The sequence below is a fragment of the Nicotiana sylvestris genome, chromosome 6 (genome assembly GCF_000393655.2).
Source record: "Nicotiana sylvestris chromosome 6, ASM39365v2, whole genome shotgun sequence".
Taxonomy (NCBI): domain Eukaryota; kingdom Viridiplantae; phylum Streptophyta; class Magnoliopsida; order Solanales; family Solanaceae; genus Nicotiana; species Nicotiana sylvestris.
The window spans coordinates 36,450,092-36,460,906 of record NC_091062.1 but is presented as its reverse complement, the minus strand read 5'-3'; positions in this window follow the sequence as shown (position 1 = coordinate 36,460,906).

The following is a 10,815-nucleotide window of genomic DNA, read 5'->3' as shown; positions in this document are numbered from 1 at the left end:
TACCCAGATTACCCCTGAAAGCCTTTTAGAATCACTGAACCTACCCTTATCCCTAACAGCTATACCCTATATCCTAAACCATTCTGAAACTTAACTAAAATTAATTAACTAGCAATCAGAAACTAACTAAAATTAATTAACTAGCAATCAGAAACCAATTAATTAGACTGACTGAACCAATTCTGTTCAATTAACCAACTCAAACAAACTAAACAAAATCGAACTGAGCTTAAGCTACCACGATTAACATTAAATGAACTTAAAACTAATTATTAAATCACGAACTTATAATCATTCAACCAACTAACAAGCTTAAACTCAACAGTAATTAACAGAACCTAAATTAACACAATTAAACCATAAAATTAACAGAACAATAATGAAACAACGACTGTAAATAATGTTTCAATCATGCAAGTAAAAGAAGCAGTAAAAAAAGAAAAGAAAAACTCACAAAGGCATAAGGGATTCCGGCCGGTCATAAACATCTGAATCCTTTCAGATTTTTAACGCGTAACATTCCTAACCATGTGTTCTTACACGAGAACACATGGTTAAGGGTACTACGGTTCGAAATCAAAAGGATTTGATTTTAGGGTTTGTCCAGCAATTCTTAGATCTAAGATGTGGGTCGTTTCATGGTGATTTGAAAGAAAACAAACACGGATTAGTGTTGGGGAAGGGCTGGGGGTTGTAGGGTGTGATTTTGGGCTGATTCGGACAAACTGTCACCTGGCCGGAAAACTTCAAATCAAGATTCGAAGAGTTCCGGCCTTATTCGAGGCAAACCAACGGGTGCAATAGAAAGAGGAGGGTGAGGGGAGTCTGTGGTGTTAATTTCAGGGTGAACGACATAGTTTGTGTTCACCGCCGGCAAGGATTTTTAGGGCGTCGCGGATTAGGGTTTGGGAGAAGGGGTGGGGTAAGGAAGACGATAGAAATGGGGGGTAGGGGGGACGGTTTGGACACTTATATACTGGAAATTCCGGACCGTTGGATTGATGAGATCCAACGGTCCTGATCCAAGGACCCCGAAACGACACCGTTTTATTTAGCAAGGGGGGGCAGATCGGGTAAGGACCTGGGCTGGACTTAATTTAAAAATGTTTGAGGCGTTTGGGCCTGAAATTTTGGTGCATTTGGCCCAAATTTCGGGTCTCAAACAAGACCCCTTCTATACTATTATTATATTTTATTTTCTTTTCTTGCTTTTACAATTTATAATTTTTATTTTAATTTTTATAAAGATGTAAACTAATATGAAATCCTGATTTTTCAAAACAAAGACTAATTAATTCCTAAAATTGTTCGAAAAATAATAAAATCATTAAAATACAAAAGTGGACTATTTTTGTGATTTTCATGCTTTGTTCTAAATAAATTAATCCCTAATTGATACTAAAATATAAAACTAAAACCTAAATGCAAAAAATGCGTATTTTTGTATTTTATAAAAATTAACACGCACAAATAGAAACGCGACAATTATCAGAAGATGACACCAAAACGCACAAAAATTGTAAAAATACAGAAAAATTATTTTGTTTGGGATTTTGGGAATTATTCATATATAGGGCAAAAATCACGTGCTCACAAGGTCAGTTAAACACCCAAATCCCCTTCAACTTCGGACAGAAACCAGTTTTGGTTTTCTAGGGTTCTTACGTTTCGATTTGGGGTTCGAGCGTTTCTAGCCAGATTCGACTCAAACCAAAGGTGGTTCGGGCACGAGGGAGGTCATGGGGTGCCAGTGTATGAATTTGGGCTTGGTTGGGGTAGGTTCGAGTTCTGCTCGAATCTTCGATTGAAGATTCGAGGAGCTGGAGGTTGATTCGAGGCAAACGGAGTGGGATTCAGGTTGAGGGTGGTTAGGAGGTTCACGGGTGTTATTTCGGCGGTCATCGGAGCCGGAGCCGCCGGGTTTACGTCGAAGGAGTGGAGGGGCGGCTAGGGTTTCGGAAGGGATTTAGTTTCTGCATCTGGAGACGATACAGAGGGGGGGTCTGATGGGTTTTGGGGGCATTGGGGGGGTTGATATATTAGGAAGGGGTCAATCAATGTGAACCGTTGGATCAAGGGTGATGGAGGGTTCATATCAACTTGGGGAAGGAAAACGGGGTCGTTTGGTTTAGTGCTGGGGTTGGATCGGGTATTGGAGTGACGGGTCGGGGTCGGGTTGGGCCAAGGTTTTAGGACCGTTGATCAAGTTAATTTCAATGGTCCCGATTGAAATGCCTGAAACGACGTCGTTTGGTTGAGGCTGGAGATGGGCTGGATTGGGGCGGACATTGGGCTGACTCGGGGGTGACATTGGGCCTGGACTTTTCCTTTTAAAACTGGCCCAGTCCGAAATTCTTTACCCTTCCACTCTTGTTTCCTCTTTTCCCTTTTACTTTCTTTAATTTCTCATTACCCCAAAATTCTAAAATAAATTGTAAAGCCAAAATTATCCTAGAAAATACTAATCAACCCTTAATAATAATTATCACACACAATTGAATATCAATTAAAAATAAAATCACACAATTTGACATTAAATGCTAAAATGCCAAGTAAATTATTATTATTTTTTGATTTTTCATTTTGGAACACAAACTTGTTTGTTTAATTAATTCCTAAACTGTAAAATTAAATCCTAAATGCACATGCAACACATATATTTTTTTTTGTATTTTTCTTAATTAAAGTAGAAATAAACATGCACAGACAAAAATACAAATAAATCACAAACAACACAAAACCATTTTATTTTGAATTTTTGGGAGTAATTCTCATAGGCCAAAAATCACGTGCTCACAATTAGCTCCTACCACTTTTCAAGGATTGTTACCTTTGGAACCGATTGGTCTATCATGCTTCATGCGTACAGTAAACTCTATCCTTTAGGGGGCTTAAGTTTTAATAGGAGCATTTGTAGCTGAAATATGATATTAAATTTTGGATTAGCAAATGCTTCTGGCGTTTGACTTGAATTATCTTCTAAGTGAGGATCATATTAATGATAATTCGATTCATATAACATATTTTTCAGCTGTTTATTCCATCCCCCAAATGTTAGAAAAATTTAACATATATCCCCAATCTTCTTTGGGAAACATATCTTTGTGTATTGTGGTAGAGAAATTAATTATATACCACACATCAAAAGATAGTAAAAAAATATTTAATTTCTGATCCTAAATCAATTGTGAGGGGAGGACTTTATCATATATTGTTGGTCTGATGCATACACGTGTTGTTGTATGCAATTTAGAATATCTTAGACCAACACATGAATATTTGTTCTCATAAGCAATAGTTTAGCCATTAGTAGGAGGTATTCAATGCTAAACCAGCTTGGATATAAACCAGCATTATCAAGATGAACTGTCTTGATTTCATAATCTGAAAGTTATGCTCTTAATTGAGAAAAGCAATCTCAAATGCCAAACTGCAGGTTGACAATAAACATATATGTAACCATCTTATATATGCATCTAAGTGGTTCACATGACAGGTGAATGAGACCATATTCGCCTTTTATATATTTCAGAATTAGGGGTCTTAGTCCCAACTTTAGTTGGTATAATCAATTTATTATGAGAACAAGCAACACAGGAGAATCCTTGAAGAATCTTCTAGTTCTTCAATATATGTTTATCTGAATTCTTAAATAGCTCATTCAAAAATGGTAAATGCAAACTTCAAGTTTATCATGACATGTGTTATCTCTTAGTAAACTTCTGGTTTACTATGGCATAAACTTTTGCATTAGTAAACTTCTGGTTTACCATGACTGCTTTTGCATTAGTAAACTTCTGATTTACTATGACACATGATATAATATAAATTGAAGAATAAGGCGGGTAACTTCTCACATACATATATTTTACCTCCTATGATTGTGGAAACATGAAGATTTTCAATCTTCCAGTCATTTGTAGTCTCAATATGATAGTCATTTGTATTAGTAAACTTCAGGTTTACTACAACATATGTTTTGACCATAATCATATAATATGAATGACATATTTGTATATAAGCTCTTCGAGAGCCTTCATTTATTATCCACAATCTAATATTTATCTGGCACTACTGGTGTCATGTATTCTTTAGGCAAACATTTAGCTCTTCAGGAGTTGTTGATACATTTTGTACTATCAAATATTGCTCAGACACTGCTGGTGTCATGAGAGAAAATCACAATCAAATAAACAATGTAAAACAATTGTTTAAGCACACGAAAACTCCTCTTCATAATATTTTTCCACTTCAGGAGGCAATTTCAATTGTGTTACTTCTTCAGGAGCAAATTTAAAATACGAAATATTGAGTATATATTCTCTCAATTATATTAACTCTTCTGGAGGTGAATTGTAATGTATTCACATCAAGAGCGCGTTCATATTTACCCGACTTATTAGTATTGTCACATTCACTTCAGGGAATGGATTAATATTATCAAAAGTTCTCATCCTTCAGGAAATCGAACATAATTATCTGAATGCGCATTAATCACATCAAATTGTGATGCCTCAACCTCTTTTAAAATATTTACTACTTCAGGAGCAAATCGAGGCGTGCATTTAATATAGAGAATATTTATGTAGCTTATCTTCAATTGTAACCATAGAAAGCCTAAATTATCACTTCTGGTGATCATAGACATATACCACTTCTGGTGGTTAACAAAATATAATTACAATGAGATATATGAAATATAACTACTTCTGGTGGTTGTATATTTCTTGCAAACTCTGCTAGAGTTTAAGTTGATCTAATAATATTATCCATATTCTTCAAAATGACATAAATAAGATATATTATAGTAAACATCATTATCAAATCATAATTTTTCTTTATGTACAACAATTACATAACCATACTATCTATTACAAACAACAAAAGTTAACATATTTACATTTCTATAGATTCACCACCGATTACATGACTTGTTTCTCCTTATAGGAGTGCAAGGTAATCAGCTACATCCAAATGCATGAAGTCTAAATTATCTTCAAAAATAAAATTTGCTTTAGCATTTTTCTCTGTCTTCTTTAGGGAGACTTGATAAAGCTCAACCAGGTGCTTTGGCGTACAATAAGTACGTGACCTATAGCATGCATTTTCTGCATTTGGTGCTTGCACCGCTTCATGCTTTTTTTCCTTCCTTTTCCACTGCTGGTGGTGAGGAGGGTTCTTTGGTGCATTATTATTACCATGATTAAAATTTCTTCCCCGACCACGGCCATGATTGTCACACCTCCTTTTTCCGCACCCGCGAGAGTGCAAGAGAGTTTTTTTCCAATTAAAGGACAATCGAAACGGAATTTATTTATTTATTTCAGAGTCGCCACTTGGGAGATTTAGGGTGTCCCAAGTCACCAATTTTAATCCCGAATCGAGGAAAAGAATGACTCCATATTACAGTCTGCATACCAAAAATCCGGATACGGAATTCTGTTAACCCGGGAGAAGGTGTTAGGCATTCCCGAGTTCCGTGGTTCTAGCACGGTCGCTCAACTGTTATATTCGGCTTTATTATCTGATTTTATACAAGTGTGGACTTATGTGCAAAATTTAATTTTTAGCCGCTTTATTATTATTGTTTTTAAAAGAAATATGAACATCGCTTAAAACACGTCTTTGGACTGCGTCACATGAAATGCACCCACAATCCGGAACACGTTTTATTTGATGTTTTGGGATTTGGATACGGGTCGCATGAAATGCACACCCAGGCTTAAGAAAGTAAAATATTAAACACGCGCCTAAAGAGACTATCGTATTGTTATTTTGGGAAGGCCGTAAAATTCGCTAAACGGCCTGTCCCGAATTCTAAGTATTTTAATATATACATTTAGAGGGCCCCGCAGCTTGTGCATTTTTGTTTGTCGAGGCTCGTCTCATTTTTATTTAAAAGGATAAACCTACAGTGACTATATTTTCCTATTAAGTTCGTCTCTAAAATAAAAGAAAATCTCTTAATTAATTACATGCTAAAAACGTAACTTATTAATTATTAGTTTACGGCTAATGCGAATGGAAAATTGCGACCGAGTTTGTACAAAGAAAAACTGCTTTCATTCTATATTCTATTATTCAATAATACTAAAACGTGAGATTGACACACCATAATATCAAAACAGATTAACTATTCTTTGATTAATTTAAACTAACATTATTAGATGAAGAAGTTATACATATGTGACATCGTTACTAATTTAATCAATCAACTACATTTTTATACAAAGAAAAGAAAATTATATTCAACCACAAATCTAAACAGGAGGAATTCAACAGGAACAAAGCCTGATTAATATTTCATTTTTGCTTCAAGCCGAGATTGTACAAATGTGTACCTGGAAACAGCAGTACAAGAACAAAAGAAGGAGAAGTCAGCAGCAGTAATAACACAGCAACAGCAGATTCAGCAACACCGCAAACCAGTACAGTAGGAATAGCAGAAAACCCAGGAGACTATAAACGACTCCAAGTATAGAGAAGAAGTAAAAGGCAGGAAGGTTCTGACTATTTCAGATCTTAAGCGAGGCAATGAAGCAGTAACTATTCTTTTTCAACTTCAAAACTCTCCAAAATGAATTCTGCCCCTGTATATTCAGTGTATCCAGAATGTATATCGGGTGTATACTTCTCACTCCGCCCCCTCTTTTTTTCTTCTCTCTATCTAGTTTTTCCTCTCTTTTTTTCCACCCTTCTTCCTAAATTTTCTCTTCTATTTATAGCAAAATTTTCGAAATTTTCAGATTTGTTTTTTATTATTTTATTATTTTTTTAATTAAAAGAAATCCCACTTACAAATTGCTTTTATTTTTTTAGAAAAAGAAATCCCACCTTTATTTACTTTTATTTTTAAAATTCCAACTTTAATTACTTTATCTTATTTAAAATCCCACTTTTTATTTTTTTAAAAGAGAATCTCACTTTATTTAACTTTTCTTTAAAAAACAAACCACTATCTTTTCTTTTTCTTTCAAAAATGCTACTTTCAATTACTTTAAATTTTTTAAATTTTCAGATACCTTTATATTTATTTTTTAATTCCAACCTTCTTTTACTTTTAAATTTTTAAAAAATTCCACAAAACTTTTTATTTTTTTTAATTTTCTACATTCTTTTACTTTTTAAAAAAAAAAGAGAATTTCACCTATTTTTACTTTTATATTTTTTTTTATTCAATACTTCCCTTTTTCTTATTTATATTTTTTTTTAAATCATTCCCGAAATTATTATATATTTTTAAAAAAAAATAATAATAATAATAATAATAAAAATATAATATTTTCGGAATTTTTATATATAAAAAAAACAAAAAATAAAACTATTAATAGTGATAATTCACCTTTTATTTTTTATTTTTTTGGTTTTGTTTTATGTTGGACAAAAATGAAGAAGGGGTGTTGGGTTAATGGAGCGGACCGGGTCGACCCGGTTTGAAGTGGACCGGGTCATGGGGAAAGTTGGGCAATTATTTGGGCCTGTGGTTTGAAATTGAAGAAGTGGCCCAATCCGATTTTTCTTTGTATTTTTGTTCTCTTTTCTTCTTTTATTTTTCTAAAACTAAATTATAAAAGTACTTAAATTATTATTAAGAACTAAATTAAGTTATAAAAGCGCAAATTAACTTCCAATAACAATTAACGCACAATTAAGTAATAATTAAGCATAAAATTGTTCATTTGGACATTAAATGCTAAAAATGCAAAAGATGCCTATTTTTGTAATTTTTAATTTTTGTAAACAAATTTAATTACTAACAATTGTAGAATTAAATCCTACATGCAAAATGCGACATATTTTGTATTTTTTATTAATTTAACAAATAAACATGCATAGACAAACATACAAATAGTTACACAAAATATCACAAAATATCACAAAAATTGCACACCAAGAAAAATTATTTTATTTTTGAATTTTTTGGGAGTAATTCTCATATAGGGCAAAAATCACGTGCTTACAGCTGCCCCTCTTTGCCCGAAGACACGAAGGGTTTTCGTGCAAAGATAAAGCGAGCGATTTTTGCCCATCCGAGTACTCCGTGTGAAGCATTTTTTGAAAAAGATTTGACCGAACCTTTGCTTCAAAGGTTTCCTACATATCCTGGGCTAAACAGGAATCAGGTCAATGTAGTTCGGGAAGTTTTTGGTAGCTGGGACTACCGTGGGACTGCGATGTTACTGCTGTTGCATGCTGTTATCACTGCTTACCGATCTCCTTGTTACACCGTGCTTAAAAGAAAACAAGAAGCTAGGCTAGACTAAAATTTGTTCTTGTTGCCTTGCTTTCTTGTCGGCTTGTGTTTCCTTCGGTGCTTTTCTTCCTTGAATTTTGGAATGATACTGGCCCTTTGCTTTTCTGAATACCAGTTTTCATCATTTTGCTCGGTCCGCTGGGGACATGATCAAGCTTTTCGGCGGTTCCTCTGGTGGGTACGGCTTTCTTCATCAGACTTGTTATGCTGGGCATGATTTAATGTTCACCAGCTGCTTCTTTCAAGACGCGTCCTTTCTTCCTTTTGACTCATGCGCCTGAATTTGTGCTGGGACATCTTGTTGCAACCTTCTGTTTCCCGGTGCTGGGGATTTTTATTGTTTCCTGCTGGGGATTCTTGTTGTAACCCTCTATTTTATTGTTTTCTGACTTGATCTTGAAATGTATGCCTCTATTATATGGGCGGGCTCCCAACTTCAACGCTTGTAATGAAAAAGACTGAATGTATTCCCGCATTATACTGGTGGGCGACCTAGAACATGAATGTATTCCCGCATTTTACTGGTGGGCGACCTAGAACAGAATGTATTCCCGCATTTTACTGGTGGGCGACCTAGAACAGAAAGTATTCCCGCATTTTACTGGTGGGCGACCTAGAACAGAATGAAAGGACAGAAATGTATGCCTCTGTTATATGGGCGGGCTCCCAACTTCAATACTAACTTAGGAGGAAATGCCTCTCCTATGGGTAAAACTAAACTTAGGAGGAAATATCTCTCCTATGGATAAAATAAACTTTAGGAGGAAATGCATCTCCTGTGGGTAAAACTAAACTTTAGGAGGAAATGTGTCTCCTATGGGTAAAACTAAACTTAGGAGGAAATGCATCTCCTATGGGTAAAACTAAACTTAGGAGGAAATGCGTCTCCTATGGGTAAAAGTAAACTTAGGAGGAAATGCATCTCCTATGGGTAAAATGAACTTAGGAGGAAATGCATCTCCTATTGGTAAAGGCGTGGAATGTATTCCCTTGTTATACAGGTGGGCGCCTAAAATATGAAATGGAAAGACAAAAAGTATTCCTCTCGTTATACAGGTGGGCGCCTGGCTTCAACAACAATTTAGAAAATAAAATCCTATTCGAAGGCGGATGAACCCAAAATATCCTATTCGAGGGCGGATGAACCCAAAATATCCTATTCGAGGGCGGATGAACCCAAAATATCCTATTCGAGGGCGGATGAACCCAAAATATCCTATTCGAGTGCGGATGAACCCAAAATATCCTATTCGAGGGCGGATGAACCCAAAATACCCTATTCGAGGGCGGATGAACCCAAAATACCCTAGTCGAGGGCGGATGAACCCAAAATACCCTAGTCGAGGGCGGATGAACCCACAATATCCTAGTCGAGGGCGGATGAACCCAGAATATCCTATTCGAGGGCGGATGAACCCAGAATACCCTAGTCGAGGGCGGATGAACCCACAATATCCTAGTCGAGGGCGGATGAACCCAGAATATCCTATTCGAGGGCGGATGAACCCAGAATATCCTATTCGAGGGCGGATGAACCCAGAATATCCTATTCGAGGGCGGATGAACCCAGAATATCCTATTCGAGGGCGGATGAACCCAGAATATCCTATTCGAGGGCGGATGAACCCAGAATATCCTATTCGAGGGCGGATGAACCCAGAATATCCTATTCGAGGGCGGATGAACCCAGAATATCCTATTCGAGGGCGGATGAACCCATCTTCAAAAACTTGGAATTGTCTTACCTCCGACTGTCTTTCTTAGAATCGTGTTGTCTTGCTATCTCTTAAAACTTGAATTGATTTCCTCGTTCCTTCGAGAAAATTTTCGACAAATGGCAGAAAATTTTCTGCCCCAGTGTTGGTGCTTTTCCTTGTGGCATGTTTTTTCGCCATTAACAAGATTTCCTTTTCCTGCTTCAAATCAAAGAAAATTTGTTAGTTTTAACACATGGTGAGTGGTCGTGCCACTCCTGCTGGGGATGGTTTTTCCCTTTCCCTCTTCCCCGCTCTGTGCTTCATTACGCTATCAAAACTTGCTGGGGATGAATTTTCCTTTTCTTCCTTCCCCACTCTGTGTTTGCGACCAACTTCTTTTCACTTTATCGCCTTATCTTTGGCCTATTGTATTCGCCTTTTGCTTTGCATCATTTTGGCAACTGGTAGTAAACTCTGAAAATCCTTTTCAAAAACAAACTGTTGGGGAGGTAAAATCTTTAAACCAAGAAATGAAAAAGTGAAGAATTTCAAAAATAGAAAAAGAAGAAGTCTTTCTGAACAAAATGTTGGGGAAAAGGAAAGAAAAGAACTTATCTGAATGATATAACTGATCCCAACGATCATGTCACGCATTCCGGATTAATCAACCCAGTCTATTTGTATCAATCAACCCTTCGGACGGCCTCATGTTGCTGGGGATAAACAGGCACTCAACTCTTTGCCAAATGTGGATCCTTCCCGCCAATCTTGTCTTGTCGCCTCATAGTGCCCTTCGAGGGGTTTTCACTAATAAGACTCTCTCATTTCTCTCAACTCCCATCGCCTTATGGTGCCTGTGAAGGT